The following is a 12,017-nucleotide window of genomic DNA, read 5'->3' as shown; positions in this document are numbered from 1 at the left end:
CCTCTAGAGTACTTCTGTAGTCCCTCTGTCATCACATATGGATTTATGATTCTGGTCTCACTGTACTCTTGCATTAGATAATCTACCTCCCCTAAATTTATATTTGACTTGAGATCTTTATACAGCTTTTCTGCTGTTAAATCATCACTATTTTTAGTCAACAATCCAAATGTGATCAAATTTATTACCTGAGAAACTTTTATTTTGTCACTAGATCTTTCTGTCCAATCTGAATCTTTCAAGATAGAATTCATGTCTTTTGACCATCTAACCTAGCTAAGTATTCTGTGTCTGATTCACTTGTTCTAACTTCTTTGATCATTCTAACCAAAGACCTGATAGGATCCTGATCACATTTTGACATAAAATGTTTAATGAATGCTTTCTTATAAGCTTCATATTGGTTGATATCTTCCATTTGCTGGAAATTTATGATAAACCTAGCTCTACCCTTCTCAGGATCTATATTTTCCTTTAAAATTTCTATTTTCCTTTTTTCATCTTATATTTTTGCTCACAATTGTGGTGTTTATTTAATTAATGAACTTATTAACTCCTAAAGTGTTTTCATCCCTGGTAAATTTGGGAATATTAATATTGGAGGTATGAACCTCATGCCTAAGTACTGTGTTATTCATACCTTCAGTAGTTGATTTGACTTGACTGTCTCCATGTAGTCTTCCTTGCATACGTCAACCTCGACGTCCCTTGTCAGCCTCGTCGCTCACTGCCTTGAAGATCGTCTTGTAGACCCCTCGTAGTAGTTGCACGCAGTGTTGTAAACCCCTTGTTCCTCATCTTGTCCCTTGGATTCAGCATACATGTGGTTGTGGTTGTGTGCACTGTAGATTGGTGTACCCGTAGACTTATTTTGCCTCAGTCTTGTAGTTACTTCGGAGGAAGTTCGTCTAATCACTTCAGAGGAGGTTCATCCCTAGCTGCCGCCACTGTCAGCTCTGCTGCCACTAACTCTTAGTCACTTGTGTTATTCGTCCGTAGGCCTCCTGCCTCCTTCTCTTAAGTATGTTTCCACCAAATCTTCTATAACCAGTTACTAAAGTTTCTTGATGGGTTGAATTAAAATGGAGATATAGTTTTCTTATCTTCTTTTCCTCTAATTACACTTGGTTTTTCAAGCTACACCAAGGGACTCCCACCCAGGATCCCTGTTCATCCCACCAAGCCACTTCTGCTCTGACGTCGCTCTTTATTTCAACCAGTATCTTTTTATTTTTCAAATAAGTACCACCCTTTAACCCCTTCCATACGGGGCCGCACACGTAGGCGTCATGGGGAGCGAGTGTATTCGCGAGGCTGCCATATCGGCGTCTTGATTATATTTATTGTAGTCGCCCCTCCATAATGACATTCTTTCTAATTCTTTTGTAATCGCATTTTCTATGGTTATCAAAATTCACGGGTGAAGAGAGAACGATCGATATAAGCGGTGACTATATTTTATGATGCGAGTATTATTACGACACGTCGTACGGCTGGCATTGGTTGCTGCCACCGAGATCTAAGTCCATGACGCCTACGTGTGCGGCACCGTATGGAAGGGGTTAAGGGCGTGACTTTACCTCCATGCACCAATAATTTTTCTCCTCCACCCTTTTCTCAAATCAGAAAGACTGTTATACTGTTTCAAGCAATACTGTTCATGCAAGCAATTTGTCACAGCAGAACGACTTCATGTTTACATTTCGTAATATCGGCACCTCTCGATATCCTAATCTATATTTACAAACACAAGACGGTAAGCTAGAATATGCATCTCTCTGCAACTTCCACTTGGCTATTGTATCATAACAACTGAATGAAATTTACATATCATTTCACCTACCCCTTGATGTACCTAAATGTCTACCTCTATCTACTGGCCTCTTACAAATACAAAACGCCATTAGAAAAGAGTGACCATGTACTAATAGAATTCGAATTAAAAGAGCAAATGGACCTAAGAAAAAATGAGAAACATAGAATAGGAAGACCAATGTATAGCAAAACAAATTTTGAGAAACTTTAAGATTTTTTTCAAAATGCAAACTGGGAAAAATTCCTTAGTGAGGAAAAAAGGATGGAAGAGAAATGGAATATACTAAAGGAAATTTATAATGAGGGTGTGATCCACAACAAAAGCAAGAAAGAATATACATAAAAAACTGGTACAACAAAAAATGTAGTGAAGCCAAGGATAAAAGAGGCAAAGCCTGGAAAAGATGGGGGGGGAAAAAAAAAGGCAAATGGCAAACATACATCAAACTAAGAAATGATTATGTGAAAATACGCAGGGAGAAAAAGAAATTATGAAAAAGAAATTATAGAAAAATGTAAGGATCAGCCGAAGCTGAAAAACAAGAAATAGACAAACTACACCAAGGAAGTCATCAATATACAAAAGAACAAGAATTGGCAGAAATGAGTAACCACTTCAAATCGGTTTTCACAAATGAGAACTCGCCTAGCTATGAAGGAATAGAAAAACAGAATTCCCCCCAAATGAAGGAAATAGCCGTAACAAAAGAGGAAATCAGTGACCAAATAAAAATCCTAGATGTTAGAAAATCGCATGGTCCAGATGGAATTGCAAATTGGATACTGAATGAATGCGTGGAGGAACTAACAGATAAAATACACACTATAATAAAATACTCGCTCAAAGAAGGAAAAGTACCACTGGAAAAATGCAAACATTGTACCAATATATAAAGGAGGAAGTAAGGAAGATCCAACTAACTATAGACCAGTCTCCCTAACAAGCACAGTTACTAAAATATGTGAAAAAGTGATTAAAAGTAGATGGGTTAAACATTTGGAAGAAAAATCTATACTAAACCCAAGCCAATTTGGATTAAGACAAGGAAGATCATGTACAACAAATCTAATCTGCTTCTATTCGAGAATAATAGATATAATAGATGAGAGAGATGGATGACTGTGCCTATCAAGATCTACAAAAGGCATTTGACAAAGTACAGCACAAAAAATTAATAGGAAAATTAGAATCAATAGGTGGCATTGCAGGTAATTTATTAAAATGGATGGAAGACTTCCTGACTGGGAGAAAAATGAGGGTAGTAATTAGAGACAAATACTCGAAGTGGGAAGAAATGATAAGTGGTGTTCCACAAGGGTCAGTGCTGGCTCCAATCATGTTTGCCATATACGTAAACGATATGGATGAAGGAGTTGAATGTTGTATGAATTTCTTCGCAGATGATGCAAAAATATTAAAGAAAATATCAACAAATGTGGACTGTGACTCATTACAATCAGACCTGGACACAATCTGGAAATGGACTCAAAAGTGGAAGGTGAACTTTAATATCAAGAAGTGTAGCATAATGGAGTTTGGTTAAAGCAAAAACGGAATTTCAAAAAAATGACCCCCCCCCCCCAGGGCCCAGTACTTTGATGTAGTGGGGGGGCTTCCGTGTAGCAAGGACAGGCTGAGCTGTGCCAGCCAGGTGCAACCATACTGGAGAGGTCAGCCCTAAGCTACCAGACGAAAACTGAGCCAATTTTTTTTTTTTTTTTTTTTTTTGGGGGGGGGGTAGTCCCTCACCCTTTTCCTTTGTGAATTCCCCTATCCCTATCCTTCATATTTGCTACCCTACTCTCCTTTTTCAGCATCTTTCTCTAATACTTGTTAAGGAAGGTTCTGGAATCTTGGTGCCTCCCAAGCTACATGTCTGAACCCAGTCAAGTGGGGATGTATACCGCGAGGTCACTACTCCCTGCGAGGGCCGAAAGCCCACCGACTGGGGAATACATGTTTGTGAGGTAGGTACTAGGCTGCCGACTTCCTTTCTCCCTATCCAGTACACATGCAGAGTGACTGCGCCGGACCCATCCTAAATGGGACAAAACAAAAGAGGACAAACCCCGGGTTGACAAAGTCTCTAACTAACCTCCAAGGCCCTGCATGTGTAAATAGTCGTTTCTGGAACCTCCCAACTCTGCAGAGACTTTTCTTTTATTGCTTGAGGCATCAGGCAACTGCAGTATCTTCTATACATTTTTCTTTCTTTCCTAATATATGGTGTGGCCTCATAGATATACACGATCATGGCGTCTGTTCAAACTGAATATTCTAAACCTCCACCACTACCTGATCCTCCTCCTAAATCCCCCACCGATCCCTCTCCTAATATTGCCGATCCTAATGTTGACGCTATTGACCCAGCAAAAGTAAAACCCCCAGTTGATGACTCCGGCTTGAAAAAGGATTTTGGTAAAACCACTAAGACTTCATTGACAGATAACTCTGTAGCCCAGAAACTTACAACTAGAATGGATTCTGAAGTGATGAAAACATCTTTAGATACTCAGAAACCAATAGCTCAAATACTGCTCCTAATAGTTATAGAATCTTACATCTAAAATATGTCTCTTGATAAGAGTTATACAGACTTATATGAAAAGTTCCGTAAATTTGGACAAATTAAAGAGATCAGGGTTAAACTAACTGACAACTTTAAAGCTTGGCTAGTCTGGATCTCATTTCTTTCTAATCAGGAAGCAGCTGCTGCCTGCTTGGATTATAATAATTGCAATGAAAATGAATCTTCGGCCCAACTTGTTGCTAGAGTGCCACCTAACCTGGATATCTTTTATCCAGAAAACCCGGTAGAGGAAAGGAAGGAAAGTGTGCAGAGGCCTCCCAATCCAGCTAAGTGGCTTATTATCACTCTTGCAAAGGAATGTGCTAACTTGTTCGAGTTTAGAAGATTCTTGAAGAGTCACGTTGGCTCTGGTAATTTGACTAACTCGCATGTATCACGATTTGGGAGAAATTCCTTCTTAATTCATGTAAAATCTTATGAACAAGCTGCCATGGTGCTTAACTTGAAACAGAAATCAGACATTAAGGAAGTTAAACCCCACTATACCTTTAGTTATGCCAAAGGGGTAATTTTTAATAGAGATCTGTATGACTTTGATGAAGAAGAAATTTTAGAAATGTGCCCAACTAATGTTTGGAAGGTTGCTAAAATCCCTCATTCTCCTATGATTATCCTAAGTTTTAATGGTGAAGATCTACCTCACTATGTAGAGATAGAAAAAGAGAGAGTTCATGTGAAGCAGTTTAAGCCCCATCCCCTTCAGTGCTTTAACTGATATGGTTTTGGCCATCCTTCCCGCAGATGTGCAAGGGACAAACTATGTTTGATATGAATTGTAAAGAAGAGCATGATGCCAGAGATAAGAACTGTGTAATTTATAAGAAGGAACAGGAAATACTACTAAAAGCTCATGCAGAACATATAAGTGTAGGACATGCTAAAAGACTATTAAGTAATTCCAAAAGATACAGTGATGTTGTTAAAACAAATAGTAAAGTGGATCAGCCAACTGTAGAACCCAATAGAAATAAAAATGCCAATATGAATTCTTCTGTTAACACTGAACCGAAGCCTCAGTGTAAAATTGTTACTATGAAATCTAACCGTCTTTCTTCTTCTCAACTAGGAATTTCTAATACTTCTGAACCCTCCTCTGCAGAGGTTCCCTCACCCCTTGTTGAAGGGGTGTCCCCTGCCCCATCTGGAGGGGCACCTAAGGTTTCTATTGTAGAAACCTCACAGGCTTCTTCTAATGAAGCCTCCTCTCAGGCAATCTCTCTTCCAGACCTGGAGGACTCCCCAGTAGAGGGATTGCTGACTAGTGTGCCTCATTCGGTAGAGGTGCACAGAAGCAATGAGGATCAACCAAATGCTGAATCCAAGCCTCAACGTGAAAGACTCACTACTAGACCCAATCGTTCTGCTCCACAACTTGGAAATTGTAGTACTCCTGAACCCTCCTCTGTGGAGGTCCTCCCATCCCCAGTTGAGGGAATGTCTCCTGCCCCATCTAGAGGGGCACCTAAAGTTCCCATTGCTGAAACCCCACAGGGTTCCTCTAATAGAGCCTCCTCTCAATCAGTCAACCTTCCAAACTTGGGGGGGGGGCTCCCCAATAAAGGGATCACGGACTGATGTGCCTCGGTTGAGGCGCACAGAATCAAAGCTATGGAGTCTGAAGCTGTGCGCAGTAAAAGACTCCACAGTCCACCCTCATCTCCATCTTCTTCCCCGAATCGTGATAAGCAATATACGAAAGAAACTAATAACCCAGATTTTACATCGTCGGTCGGACCATTGTCAGAGAGGAGGATGCCACCCGCGAAAGCAAAGAAATTAGAAAAGAACCCATCTTCTAGACCCCCTCTCTCCCAGACTCCTCTTCCCAGACCAGTAGACAAAAAAAAAAAAAAAAAAAAAAAAAAAAAACGGTATAATGTCCATAATTCAATGGAATATTCAAGGTTTTAATTCTCATCGAGAGCAGGTTCGGATTCTCTTTAAAGAACATGATGTGTCTGCTATTTGTCTGCAAGAAACTATGCTTGGCGATTTATCCCCTAATGTTGGACTTAATTATAAATTTTACAGATCTCCTCCTATGATTGGGGGCCGTGCCCATGGAGGTACTGGTATTGTTAAGAAATCTGTAAACCACAGAAGTGTCCACCTACATTCGGTGTTGCAGGCTTGTGCAGTACAAATCTTTACCACTAAATGGATCACTTCATGTTCTTTGTATTTGGAACCTGAACTGGAAGATCGACTCGTAGACATATATAACCACCCCTGTCAGTTTGAGTTAAATGACCTACAATCTTTGGTTGACCAGCTCCCTGAGCCTTTTATTTTAATGGGTGACTTTAACGCCAAGCATCCTCTATGGGGTGAATCAAGGTGTGACCCCTGGGGCAATATAATTGAAGAATTTATTGATAATAACGATGTCATTTTGATGAATGACTGTTCCAAAACTAGGTTTGATGTCTTTCACAACTCAAGTTCTGCTATAGACCTAACTATTTGTTCATCATCCTTAAGATTAGACTACAGTTGGTCAATAGATGAAGATCTACATTGTAGCGACCACTGGCCTATCCATATCAAATATTTCATGAACACTCCCTCCTCTTGCTTACCTAAATGGAAGACAGGAGAGGCTAATTGGGAATTATTTAGGAGATCCACAGAGATTAATCATAAGACTAATGATTTTTGTAGTAACTCTGATGCATATGATTACCTGGTAGACATGATACTTTCTGGTGCTTTCTCTTCCATTCCTAGGACAGCTGGTAAACCTCAATGCCCAGTAGTCCCCTGGTGGAACAATGAATGTGCTTTAAGCAGAAAGATTACAAGAACTTGCTATAAGAGATATCCTTGTTTAGTCAATAAGATAACGTACAGAAGAGCTCGAGCAAAGCAGAAGAAAATCTTCAAGAAAGCAAGGAGGGAATCCTTCATTAAATATATTAGTGAATTGAAATATGACTCTTCCCCTACCTTAGTATGGAATAGGATTCGAAAATTACAAGGAAAGTTTACTCCATCTCCTTTACCCAATCTGAAGATAAATACAGTACATATATACATATACCAAGGCTTTTTCCCCCTTACAAGGGGGGTAGCCAAAAAGAAAAAGGCATAAAATCATTCCCACCCATTCCATCCCTGAATACACTCCACACCCCTCCACCCTCCCTCTTATCTTAGCACCTCCTGAATGACAGGTCATCCCTGCACCTTGTCCACTGCCCTGGGTCAGAAGCAGTGTCGCAAGACACAGCACATCCACAGCAAGGCTGCTTCATTAAATCGGCGACCCCCCCTCTCCGTCCCCCCATTGCATAAAATGAGAGGACGGGGAGAAATCCCTTCGGGCTGCGTCAAATTTTGCTCACACATACTACCTCACCCCCCATCCACCCGCCCATTCCACCTCATGCAATCACAACATCATCCATATACAACCATTCTCCATTCACCCCTGTCTTCTGTCCTCTCCCGTCCTTCCTCAACAGACATTCCCCTCTTCCCCAAAGCCCCCTTCACCCCATCCATCCACCTCATCCTAGGACGTCCCCTCATGTTCACTCCCTCCACATCTGTCTTCCACACCTCTTTTACTAGTCTTTCTTCACTCATTCTTTTATATCGGATACAAGAGAAGTAGCAGAGGCTTCTGGAAGACATTATGCTGATATTTCAAGTCCACTACATTATTCACATGATATCAGAAGAATTAGAGCCAAGACCACAATTATTCCTCCTACCAATACGAACTCTGAGGCATTTAATCTTCTTTTTACCTTGGATGAAATGGATCATGCTTTATCTTTATCCTCCCCAACCTCTCCTGGAGAGGATGACATTCTTTATTCCATGGTTGCTCACTTATCCGTATCCTCGAAGAAATTCCTTTTAAATGTGCTGAACGGATTTTGGTCTTCTGGATCTTCTCCTAAATCTTGGAAGACTTCAATCATCATAGGAATCTTAAAGGCAGGAAAAGATTCTCATGACCCACAAAGCTACAGACCTATTGCTCTCACTAGCTGCATTTGTAAGATCTATGAAAGAATGGTTAATATGCGTTTAGTTTGGTTTTTGGAATCTAAAAATCTGCTATCTAACAGACAGTTCGGATTTAGAAGAAATGAGTGCACTCTGAACCCCTTACTTTTTATCACTCGTGAGATTCAGAATGCCTTCGCAATTCAGAACTCGAGCATTGCTGTGTTTTTTGTCTTGAAAAATGCCTACGATACTATCTGGCGGGGAGGCATTCTGAAACAAGTTGCAGAGTGGGGTATCGGTGGTAATATGTTCAATTGTTTAAAGGACTTCTTGTCTGACCGTTATCTAAAAGTCAGAGTAGGCACTTCTTTCTCTTCTGCATATCTTCAAGAGGAAGGGATTCCCCAAGGAAGTGTTCTGAGTCCTACACTCTTCAGCATAGCCATTAATAGTTTATTAGAACAAGTTCCTGTAGGAGTTCATGGATTGGCTTATGCTGATGACTTCGCTATTGTGTGCAGCAAATCGACAACATTAGAAACAAGCCAAAAGATTCAAGAAGTTATTAATATAGCAACAGCATGGGCTAATAGCAGGGGCTTCAGATTCTCTGTTGAAAAAGCCAAAACCATAAGGTTTTCCAGACTAAGACACAAGGAAGAGATACCAACACTATTCTTAGAGGGTGTCATACTACCATATGAAGATCAAGTAAAATACTTGGGTCTGGTTTTGGACAAAAGGTTGACATTCACAAATCACATGAATGAGGTATACACTGTTAAACAGCGACTTAATATACTAAAGGTAGTGTCTCATTTCAACTGGGGAGCAGATCGTATAACTTTAATAAGGCTTTACCAATCATTGTGCCTTAGCAAAATGGATTACGGTTGTCAAATTTATGGATTGGCATGTAAAACTTCATTAAAGAAGCTTGATATAGTCCACAATATGGCTTTACGGATCTGTTGGGGAGCCTATAGAACATCTCCAGTGGATATCTTGTATGTGGACGCAGGAATTCCTCCCCTGTATATTCGCAGGGAGAAATTAAGCCTTAGATATATATATCGTGTCTTGACATCCAAACAGAATTCAAACTTAAAATATGTAAAGCAGCCGGTAGACAGAGCTACAAGGAAAAGTACTCTGCCGAAACCTTTAGAAGTGAGATGTGAAGTTGGGTCAGAGGAGATAGGACTTACTCCTAATACAATTGCCGAGATCACGCCTCCCAAATTCCCTCCTTGGAACTGATGCCCCACTGAAATATGTCCTCTTAAAAACAAGAAAAATAGAACTGCTGTAGAGCTAAAAAGTGAATTTTTAGAACATTCATCAGTACATGCTGATTCAATTTTTATTTATACAGATGGATCAAAATCCCAAGATGGTGTTGGTTGTGCTGTTGTATCTGATAGCACAGTTTTAAAGAGAAAGTTGCCTCCTTTTAGCTGTTTTTACTGCTGAACTGCTGGCAGTCAGCAACGCCCTCAAATTTGTTTTTAATTCTGTTCTATGTAATAAGAACGTTGTTATTTTTACAGACTCCATGAGCATTGTATCCTCTGTAAATACATTATTACCTCGTCATTTTTTAATCCAAGAAATACAGGACTGGTTGATTCTGATTAACAACAGAAAGAAGATAAAAGTAAACTTTTGCTGGGTGCTGTCCCATGTGGGTATCACTGGAAATGAACAGGCCGATGCTGCAGCCAAAGCCGTCATTAGGCTCAGCCATATAACAGACCAAAAAGTCCCACATACGGACTTAAAACAAGTGATCCATTGTTATACAATGGAGAAGTGGCAAGAACAATGGACAAGGCTGGACGGTAGTTGTAAGTTAAAAGAGATTCACCCCTTGGTGAACCCTTGGAAGTGTCCTCCTTTGGACAGAAGGTCAAGTATTGTTTTAGCAAGATTGAGAATTGGCCATTCCTACATTACCCATAAATTTTTGATGGCAAGTGGAGCAGAAAGGCTTTCCCCCCAATGTCCCACTTGCCAAGCAGTTTTTACAATAAAACACATTTTAATTGAGTGCCCTGCATTCTCTAATAAGCGCAGGGCAAATTTTTTAACAAATTTATCCTTTAAACAAATTTTAGGGGAGGAAGCTTAAGTGAAGAATGTTTTAAAGTTTTTAAAAGACATCAATTTATTTTATGAAATTTAAAATTGTGTATATGAATGCTTGTGAGTGTATGTTGTTGTGATGTGTTTTTGTGAATGTTTATTGTTTTAACTGTTTTACTTCAATTTTTTATGTATATAAGATAAATATGCGCTGAATGGCCTACCGGCTCCGGCGCTTGGCCTTCGAGCCAAAAATTCCATAAATCAATCAATCAAAAAATGACAAAATTGGTGAAAAGGAAATAAAAAAGGTGGACTCGGAAAGGGACCTTTGAGTGGTAATCAGCAAAGACATGACACCAGACAGACATATAAACAAGGTAATAGGTGAAACATACAACCTACTAAGGTCAATGAAAGTGGCATTTGAATACTTGGATGAAGAAATTATAAAAAAAGATATTAGTCACATTGATTGGACCAAAACTGGAATATGCAGTGACACTGGACACCCAGTACTAAAAAGAATATAAGGAAACTAGAAAGAATACAGAAAGCAACAACAAAATTGGCACCAGCTCTTTCCAAATTAACATATGAACAAAGATTATCAAAGCTAGAACTACAAACACTAGAGCAAAGAAGAGGTGATCTACTGACTATATATAGAATCATGAAAGGAATGGAAATCCTTGACAGAAAAGATTTACTAAAAAATGACAATGGAAAAACAAGAGGTCATGAAAAGAAACTCAAAAAGGACAACTATAGAAGAGATAGGAAAAAGAATAGCTTCCTACACAGAATGCTGGATATATGGAATAACTTAGATGAATAAACAGTGTGTGCAAATACTATTCATGATTTTAAGAATAAACTTGATGCTGAAAGATACAAAGATGGGTCACTATGAGCATAGCTCCCTTCCTGTATAATACAACTAGGTAAATACTACAACAACCTATATTAACTAATCCTAGATAACAATACAATCTATCTTCTTCGAGTGTCTTGTGGACCCACCTGGGGGCTGTTGCTGGTTACCTGAAGGCCACACGTCTTCTACAAGAGAAACCAGGGCAACAGATTGATTGACTGTAGCAGGAGGTGGACGTAAGCTGTAGAGTGAATGATGCAAGTAAATGTCTTGTGGGAATGAAAGATGTCTTGAGAAATAGGTATTTAGTTGAATGCAAAGAGAAGACTATATGAAGGGATGATTCTGTCTATGACATTGTGTGGGGCAGACTTGGAATGTAAGAAAGGCAGAAAGAGAAATTTGAATGTGTTTGATATTGAATGTTTGAAAATTATGGTGGGAGTTATGAGGGTGGATAGAGTGAGAAATGAGGTGAGGAGTAGAGCATAGGTGGGAGGGAATTTAGTAGATACGATTGATTAAAGAATACTAGGATGGTTTGGGCATTTGGAAAGAACGAGATTGGAAAAAAGTAGCAAAAGGATTGTGAAAGGCAGAGGTGGATGGAGTGTACTTGATGTGAAGACTGAGAACAAGATGGATGAATGGGATGAAGGGATCCTTGAAAAAAAAGGGGAATATTAGTT

The 12,017-nt window shown here is 39.5% G+C and overlaps 1 protein-coding gene across 6 annotated transcripts in view; it reads left to right on the top strand.

Moving 5' to 3' along the window:
* Positions 1-12,017, top strand: part of LOC143039374 (uncharacterized) — a 1,426,499-nt gene that overhangs the window by 1,367,391 nt on the left and 47,091 nt on the right. The gene's annotated exons all lie outside the window — the stretch shown is intronic.

The sequence above is a fragment of the Oratosquilla oratoria genome, chromosome 26, assembly GCF_046742065.1.
Source record: "Oratosquilla oratoria isolate Oo_2021 chromosome 26, ASM4674206v1, whole genome shotgun sequence".
Taxonomy (NCBI): Eukaryota; Metazoa; Arthropoda; class Malacostraca; order Stomatopoda; family Squillidae; genus Oratosquilla; species Oratosquilla oratoria.
Note: the sequence above shows the minus strand (reverse complement) of the source record. Positions and strands in the feature narration are given on the sequence as shown.